We start from the raw sequence: 10,001 nt of genomic DNA, 5'->3' as shown, positions 1-10,001 counted from the left end.
TTATTTCAATGAGCCAACACACATTGCAGCACAGAGGAACTATGCAGAGCAAAGGAAAATCACCTGTACCGTGTATTCAAAAAGAATGGGTACCCAATGAACATAGTCCGCCAATTTCTCAGCTACAAACCCAAACAAGCAGGCAAAACATGTCCAGAAACGCTAGCCACTCTCCCTTACATCAAAGACATCTTGGAACTGACTGCCAGACTACTCAGACCCCTTGGCATCATGGTAGCCCACAAACCCACCAACATACTAAAACAGCAGCTAATGAATTTAAAAGACCCTATACAGACAAGAAGCAAAACTAGTGTCATTTACAAAATACCGCGCAAGAACTGTAACAAACACTACATTGGACAAATAGGCAGAAAGCCAGCCACCAGGCTACATGAACACCAACTAGCCACAAAACGACATGACCCTCTCTCACTCTTTTCCTTACATACAGATAAGGAAGGACACCACTTCGACTGGAACAACACATCCATCCTAGGACAGGCCAAACAGAGACATGCACGAGAATTTCTAGAAGCATGACATTCCAACTGGAACTCTATCAACAAACACATTGACTTGGACCCGATTTATCAGCGCCTGAGAAAAAGAACCGGAAATGACATCATCACAGGAAATTACATCACCGACGCAAAGAAGCCCAAACATATACATAGAAAGCAAGAATCATGAACAGTGCTTCACCTGGAGGCCCGCTGAAGATGTTACCTAGTCGGGTGACAAAAAGTCTGGAAATGAACCTTCCAGCTCAGCGAGCAAACCTACATTTAGAACCCTAAATCTATGCTTTCTCATTCTGGACTCCACCACCACAGGGAAAATACCTTGTCCATTTACTGTATCCATGCCTCTCATGATTTTATAAATCTCTATAAGGTCACCCCTCAGCCTCAGACCCTGCAGGAAAACAGCCCCAGCCTACTCAGCCTCTCCCTATAGCTCGAATCCTCCAATCCTAGCAACATCCTTATTAAGGATAAAACATTTACACACAATACTTTATGTATATTATATTGCTCTGTTAATAACACAAAACCATGCCCTCTTAAGATCATAAATTACAACAGTAATGAATACACATTCTGGCCAATTAGAGTCCAGTTATGGAAAGTGAAAACACTTGACTGTTTCCTACTTCAGCTTAAAAGCACCATTTTATGCTACTTGGAAATTTTGGTTTCCTTCTTTGGTTGTTTTATGCCTGTAATGACTGGACATGGAATTTAGAAAGCAATGCACAAATTAAACATGTGTAATATGCTACCTGGATCTAAATGGTATTGATCACAGTTAAGTCAGATGGTAGGTATTTTATGCAGGTTGAAATGTTAATGAACAATACATTATATTAGCATTAAGGCAAAGTTACTTTTTTTAGAAAGAGCACAATGTTTTATTTATGTTAAGTAAGCACTAGGAAATATTGTTTTCCAGTTCGCATCACCTAGGAAAAACATGACAGAAAATTGTTAGCATATTATCCATGATTCCATGTCACTAGCACAAACTTTAAAATGTGTATTTTTGGTATTTTCAATCAGAATTGAATTTCTATTTGGGCTGGAGGTCAAAATAGTAATGTTGTTGTTTTGTTGTTCAATGTTATTGATAACATCAGTTAAGAGGCTTTTAAATAACTGCCTTTGTCTCTTTCATTTTTAAGATGTAATAACACAATTATTTATGCAATATTTGTACACATCTATTGTTGCAAAAAAAGAAAAATAGTAAGTATGGCAGATAGGCCATGAGATCAAATTGTAATCGCATTGACTAAAACATTTATGGGATTGTTTGAAGTGTATTAAATTGTAGCGTATAATACATAATGTATTATTTCACTGGTAAGATAAAATTGTCTCCTTGTACTGTTATAAAGTCTAATCTATGTTAAGTAAACATTCAATGAGTTTATTCAAGGATAATTGCTATTCAAGAAGAGATCATAATTAAGAGCCCCAGTTCTTTTGAATGCTTCACCTCCATTTTCCTGCAATCCAAGTAACGACCTTTGATTCTTTATACAAATCTGACAGAGAAATTTGTATTAGACATATGTGTTTGACTTAAATTTAATGGATATCTGAAACCTTATACCTCAAGTTTTATGCTATCTCTGGATATTCCAGAGTATTACAGTAAGTTGGAGAAAGTGAGGACTGCAGATGCTGGAGATTAGAGCTGAAAATGTGTTGCTGGAAAAGCGCAGCAGGTCAGGCAGCATCCAAGGAGCAGGAGAATCGACGTTTCGGGCATAAACCCTTCTTCAGGAAGAAGGGCTCATGCCCGAAACGTCGATTCTCCTGCTCGTTGGATGCTGCCTGACCTGCTGCGCTTTTCCAGCAACACATTTTCAGCTATTACACTAAGATAGATGATATAACAGTTGATAAGGGGAAGGATGTTATAACAGATAGTGAGCAGTATATTTGATTGCTGTGAGGTGAATTTGATGGCACAAACCCTTTGACTATTCAGTTATTTTCATGTGTTGTGGGAACTTTAAAAATTGGAATGTTCTTGTCAATATCAGGCTCCAACTGAGGACCACACTGCATCAAGATGTGTTTGTTTATGGAATTGAAGAACTTTCAGAAGTAACAAGATTCAGAAGTAACAAACGGAAATTATTTCTAACACATCACCAATTTAATAGTTTCTCGTCTTTCCCTCCAATTAAACGTAAGTTCATGGTGTTTGGAAAGGGTGTTTTTACTGTACGATGAAACTCAACGTCCAGCTTGATAACTGTATAGTTCCTGTATATTAATGTCAACTTGTCATAGTATTGTTCGTCATTTTGCATAATGTCTTGTTGACAACGAGACTGCTCCTCGTGAATTGTAACCGGCAGTGTTTAATGTTTTTGGAGGCGTTAAGATTGTGCGCATTGTAAGCAAGATAAGTTTTCACTCAATGATTGAAAATAGCACAACACCAGGTTATAGTCCAACAGGTTTATTTGGAAGTACGAGCTTTCGGAGCGCCGCACTTTCTTCAGGACAACCATCCGATGAAGGAGCGGCGCTCCGAAAGCTTGCGCTTCCAAATAAACTTGTTAGACTATAACCTGGAATTGTGTGATTTTTAACTTTGTCCCTCCCAGTCCAACACCGGCTCCTCCAAATCGCCGGGAGTACTCAAATATATGACAAGTTTGTAAAGTTTGTTTTTAACAAAATAACACTGTTGTTGGTGCGATTTCCACAGAAGGAACCTCATATACCATTACTTAGGGTTCAATACCGCAACAAGGGTAATTCCGTTGAGTACACCAAGACCATTAAAGTTGTACAAATAAATTCATCTGTAGAGTACTGTATTAACATATCTGAGATTCTTTGTCTTTCGTATAAGAACGTAGAATCAATAAGAAAAATAAATGCTGGCACCCATAATCGACGCCTTGGTACTTTTCTCTCCTTATACTTACCGACAAGTAAGGCAAATGTAAAGAACCTTATTACTTTACCTATTTCACTATGGATTTACCTTTTCCTGGTGTGATTTTTTTATTGCATGTTTCATGTTCTTTTCACTGACGATAGTAAATGCATGACTGCCCACACCGTTTGATATTATTTACGTAATATTTTATGCACAGTTGGCTTTTAAACATTTGTTATCTCTGGTCCAATTATGTGCGAATATATGGCTTTGCGATGTTTTATTTGTATAAACCTATTTCCCTACACGGTTTTATGCGCTAGAGTTTCTTGACAGATTTGGAAAATGCCAGTTAGAATGTTTAATTTTCATCTGTCCTCCATATGCAGCCCATCATCATTGAAGACTGTGCAATTCTGAATCAGGCGAATTCTCTCCACGAGGTAAGCAGCATTTTACACAATTTACTCACTTGTCTTGTTTCAAATTAGATTGAGGCTGCGATTTGTTTGGTGAAAGTCGTCAGTGCAGCAAGCAACATTTTAAGGACTCTGATTTCAGCTCGGACCGTTTGGCAGTTTAATTTCATTCAATTTATCCGTGGAACAACAAGGGAGATAGTATTGTAACAAGCAGAGATCGGTAGACGGCAGGCATAGGAATCTATATACATTACTCCAGTTCATGGTTACTCACATGTATTCATTGGTTCGAAGTGCATATCCATAATAAACACACGCATTTAGACACATCGGTACAGTATCTATTAACATCTCCTTGATGTCCTTTTTATGGATATATGTTGATAATTGAATGATTTATCTACAACTATTTCAGCGTTTTACTGCTTGTATCCCTTTGATAAATAGACGCACGCTTTGCAGATTAATTTGATGTTGTGCATACAAACACTGTCCTCAGCCAGTATTCGAGCTTCGCTTTCACGATTTTTCGGAGGAAGAAAATGTTTTTAAGTTTAAAACTTAAACAAACGTCGCCAGTAACCCAGGTAGGTAAAAGAAAAGCCTCGCTAAGTTTTTTCAGTTCCATTGGACACTCCAATGAGCGTGACTTCACGAAAAAGCTTGACATGTATGAGAAGGTTTTCACTAATGAAATAAATAAATAAAATCAGCCATCATTAACTTTAATTTTACTTAGGCTACAAGGTCACAGGGAGAAAAAATTACTTATTAATTCTCACTCTTACCGGAACGACCTAATGATGTCGGATTTTAGATTTTTCATGCATTAATACGATTCATTATTTCCAAAAGTGACTCCAATAATATAAAGATATTACCTTGTCCAATAAAATCTCTTTGCCACCCACTGGACTGAGCTACCTAGTAAAAATATAATAGGAACCCAACATAGGTAATGTTCTGTTAATATTATGCGAAATTAATGTCTATGGTTTAAGGATGTCTATTTTGAAGTTTCTCTTTCTCCCCCTCTCTGTCTGCCATGCCCGTCGATTATTAGTATTTTCCGAGTTTTCCAAACTAATAACTGCCACTATCAGGCGGTTAGAAGAGCTGGGAGCTTGCAGGCTGCTGCTTTTGCCTTAATTGATATTGAACGAGCCGCTGGTAGACGGTAACAGGGCCACTGCTGGATAATTTGCAGTTTAATCAGCGTTTGTAATGAGAGCTGCTGATTATGGGCTGTTGGAAATAAAAGAGAGTTACAAGGAACGTCTGTCAGAGTCCGGTGATAATTCAGGACTAATTGTAGTGATTAAGGCAAACTGGATGACTTTGGGTTTGCTAATGTGCAAGCTGCCGGAGAATTCCTCCTGCTCAGCCCCCAGCTCCACTGTGAATTCCGCATGTGATACTCAATTTAAACCACAAATACATTGCTGTACAGGCTTCTGCCTTAATTTAGTGTGAGGTTCTTCTACTTTTTCTATTTTCACTTATTGCTTAAACGAGGGAATTTAACAGGCTAACCATTCTGAAGTTCACTTTACTTATTTAATTCATTACTTAGAATACATCATGCTAATCCGAGTTAATGTACCACAGAAACAAGTCAGCCAGGTGCCTTTCTTTTGAGATATAACATCTTGTTTTTCTTTTTAATAAAATGAAAGAAGTCTGGGGGGTTTTAAACAATGGTCAACATAGTATTATTGCATTGTTTATTATCATCCAACAGCAAATGGTGAAAAACATTTTATTTTATGTAACAATAAGACAGTAGTGCAATACGCTGCACAATATATGTATTTCCATGTATTCTCCGCTCCCTGTTAACTGGTTCATTTTGATGTGATCCTTTATCCCAAATTAGATCATTAATAATTCATGTGTAAGCAATAACATAGTATAAATGTATGTGTATTTTTATATTTCAATTAAATGTTTTCAACATGTGCTTATTAATTTTCCGAATTAAACTTTTACTGTTCTGTTCTGCAAATCACACAATCGGTAGTAAGGTTATGCAGCACCAAGTAAATTAACAGATTCATTTACAAATAAATGTATTATCCTGTTTGTGTTTCATTGAAAATAATTAATAATTAAATACTTAATGTAGTTAAAATATTTCAGTGCAAGTTTCAAAAATGTATTCAAGTACATGACATGCTTATTCAACACGAGGTGTATGATTTTGTATATAGCACGAAACATGTACAAATTAAATGAAAAATAAACGAATATATTGCAGAAATTCAGTATTAGTATTGAAATGCTAACGCATTGCATTCTTGCCCTATGGTTTTGCAAGACTTTTGGTGTACTCACTAACCACCCAGAAATATGCATGGCTGATATGCACACGTACATTGCATTTTATTGGCATGTCTGTAAACATTTTATAGTAAAATATTCTACTTATACATTCTTATTTTTCAACAATGAGTTATTATGCGAGAAGAGGTATTTGTAGGGAAATACAAGTCATTTCAGTACCTTTCATTTAAATGTTTTTTTATTGTTATTTTTAATTAAAACAGCGAGATATACGGCAGACTGAGAAAATACACGCTGAACCACACCTGTGTACGCACAACATACATAATAAATAAATAGTCAGATTTATGGGTGTCTGATTATAAAACACAATGGTTAATTTTTAGAACAACGCTTCCAGATGAGTTGATTGACATGGCAAATTATATTCATGTTGTATCTAGGAAAAATTGCTGTATAGCCTGAGTCCTGCTTCAGCTACCCGCAGAATTACAAATTTGAAATTAGTGAGAATGTGTGTGTGAAGAGAAGTTGGTAATTAGCAAGCCAAGAGAAATGGGGAACGGATGCACGAAGGGGACCAAGTAAAACTATTAACGCCTAGTGGCTCAGAATGAACTTGAAGAAGCATCACAAGGGTCTGGACACCCGCTGCCAAACAAACAGCCAGCATTATCTCCCTGTGCCCAAATGTGACCACCAAGAAGGATGAAGTTAGAAATAAATGACAGTTGGATAACAGGCTTTTCTAATCACGTCCTGTCATTTTTTTTCCCTATCCCACACAGGCCGCGCATTTAATGAAAAGGAAAACTTTGATATTAGTGCGTCTGCTTCTTTAATGTCTGTTTCAACAACATAGACAAAAACAATGAACAGCAATGTTTAGCACCGCGTTTTTCATCCAATCTACTAAACAGTTTGCACAGTTTTTAAAAAGAGAATATAGCGTCGGCAATTCAATTTCCTATATAGTCCTCGAATGGCTATAAGTAATTCCATAATATTTGATATAATTTGAACAATATGTCGTATTTGCAACATTAATGATTCGATTTGTTATTTACTATATAAATAGAAATTATCAATGTGTTATGAATTAAGTTATTCAGAAATGTATTATTTATGTTAATGCCATACAGTGTATTTCATGTTAATATTTAATTATATTTCGTGCGGAATAGGATTGGCTTTGCAGAGATCGGTGAGCACATTATCATGGACAGGTACCACTTAAAGGTTTCACCTCCAGTGCTTTTAAAACACACTTTTAATCAATTATATTAAATACGTTGGGCATCTTAAATTCTATATTAAAAGTACAATACACCCGTCTTTACATTTTTCGGTTTTACGAATCAGTCTTATTTCTGATCTAAGTGCTAGCAATAAATTGGATGTAATAAATATTTGCCGGTAGATTAGCTGGGGAGAATGTGAGAGTGCTCTGTTTGGACCTGTAACCTCTCCAAAGCCGCGAGTTCTGCGCCAGATTAGCCCCATCCATCCAGTGTCAATGGCTGTCTTGTTGAGAAAATCAGTGAGTAAACACGGCTGACAGAGAGGGGGTCTCATCTGATTACTGTTACAAATAGACTGCAAACTCCATGATGATGAAGCAGTCTTCACATTGGAGGCTCCAGGCTCTGGATGACAGCGGTGCTTCTCCCAGGGTCCCGTGTCCTGCTGTTCCCACTTTGTCCTCCATCAATCATACTATTGTGTCCTGGATGCTTTATAGAGTCAGTTAATATCCCTGCCTTCATCTCTATTCACTTAGAATGATGTGTCATAAGGTCCAGGGGCATCTGTCAGCAGAGACAGGGAACAATCCTGGGACCTTAAGAGGAGAAGCCATTGAAATGCATTTAGTGTCTGTGTGTCCAACATTTCCAAAATTCAGAGGCTGATTTGAATATTTATTTATCTGAATATCTTTGTCATTGAATATAGATGTAAATGTGATATTGTATCTGATGCCTTTCTGGCATCACAAATATTCAAACTCTTCTTAAATTGTTACCAGGCTTTAAAATGACTTAATATTGTGCTCATCTTTTTTCACTTAGAATTAATATAAACAAAGCACTTAGACAATTAGCTATTTTCCTTATATCCAAATATGGTTCAAAGACCAGTATAAATGCTTTTTTTGTGCTAATAAGATATTTAGTTTTGAATATATATTCCAATGAGGTTACTTTTGGATGAAAAAATAAATTTATATTCTGATACTTCATTAAGTGAATTCACTTCATTTCCTGAATACTGTATCTGAATAAGAAACTGTATGCTTAACAATAAAAGCTATACCAGAGATATACTTTGTAATTTTATCTCTACTTCTTACTCTGTTTGCCAAAATTAATACATGTAGAACTTCATAACAAAATTTAGTGTACAAATCTTTGCTGAAAAGTATTCTAGTAACTTTATAGAAAATGTGTTTCATAATGAAATTCATTAAAAGCCTATTTGCCTAAGCAATATTTACTATTTATTTTGAGACACATTTTGATTTGAAAAACACATCTTACTCCACCAAGCCCTGATGTATGACATTTTATGTTATAGACAATTTCCATATTTGTCCTGTCATTATAATATCATGATCAATTTACATAAAGTTTACCTGCATCTAAGTAAAATTAGCAATCCATAATAAATTAGAATATTTAAATTTTCAAGTGCCAGTTCAGTGGAACATTCAGAAAAATTGCATTCTTGTTCCCAGTATTCGATCATTGGTTAGGTTGCTGATGTGACTGATGCATTGTTGAAGTTTTTAAAAATGTAACCTCAGGGTCCTATAGTTAGAAAATGTTTTGAAAACTTTGAACAGAGCATGCATAGTGATAAAGAATTACAGCATGACAATCACCAAATTCTATCTTAAATATAGAATAGTAATGAAACATTTGCCTTGGAGATCTAGAGAAACACAATTAAGTTCGCATTTCTAGTGAAATGCCTTGAAATACTAATTTTATTTCTTTAAACCATTACATTGATTGCAGTATGGTTACTTTGTTGCAAGACTACAAGATAATCCTATACAATTGAGAATAAACTAGTTATTTCAAAATAGTTTTTAGAAAATAGTCTCCATCTATTTGCATTATTGAAGTTTGGTGCAAAATTACGATTTTAAGATTCAAACAGGAGATTGATTTTTCTTCAGATTTTTTGCATAAAACACAACTTTGGCAAAGGGATCACTTTACATGTTTTTCTCACTAAAGAATTATTCAAAAGTAAAACACCCATATGTGAAAAATGCATTGGATTTTATCCCCACAGTTCATGTCGAGGTAGATCAATGTGACCTTAAGGCAATGAATGTATATGTAAAGTGTTGAACAGCAAAACTTTTAGATAAATTGTATGTTAAATCCTTTTAACTTAATACATATACTAAAGCAAACGTTTGGCATATTCGTTTACATACAGTTTTAATTATTCATTTGTGGTTGCTGAAGCATATGTTGGATTTTTAAACGTGCCAAATTAAAAATTCCCAAATCAATATATTATGGAAAATCTGGCCAATATATTTTTATGCATTTTTAATCACAGAAATGGCTCTACCTGAAGTCATCTTCATTTTAATTAATGAGTTTAAATGCCAGTTAGATTTTAAATAAATTTATGGTCAGAGTCAATATGTATTTTTTTTAAATTGCCTCATCAAATTATTGGTAATAAATCTGCAATATTTGCAGGTTAGAAGACTATTATAATTATCATCCCCATCATTATTGAACTCATTATTCTTCGGCTGGTAACATATCTCACATTTAAGGTTATTATGGTATACAATGCAATATAAATTACTTTAATTACTTTGACAAATTGTCGCTTTTTATGGTTCAAGTATAGACTTCAATT

Source organism: Chiloscyllium punctatum, chromosome 2 (assembly GCF_047496795.1).
Source record: "Chiloscyllium punctatum isolate Juve2018m chromosome 2, sChiPun1.3, whole genome shotgun sequence".
Lineage (NCBI taxonomy): Eukaryota > Metazoa > Chordata > Chondrichthyes > Orectolobiformes > Hemiscylliidae > Chiloscyllium > Chiloscyllium punctatum.
This window is presented reverse-complemented; position numbering follows the sequence as displayed.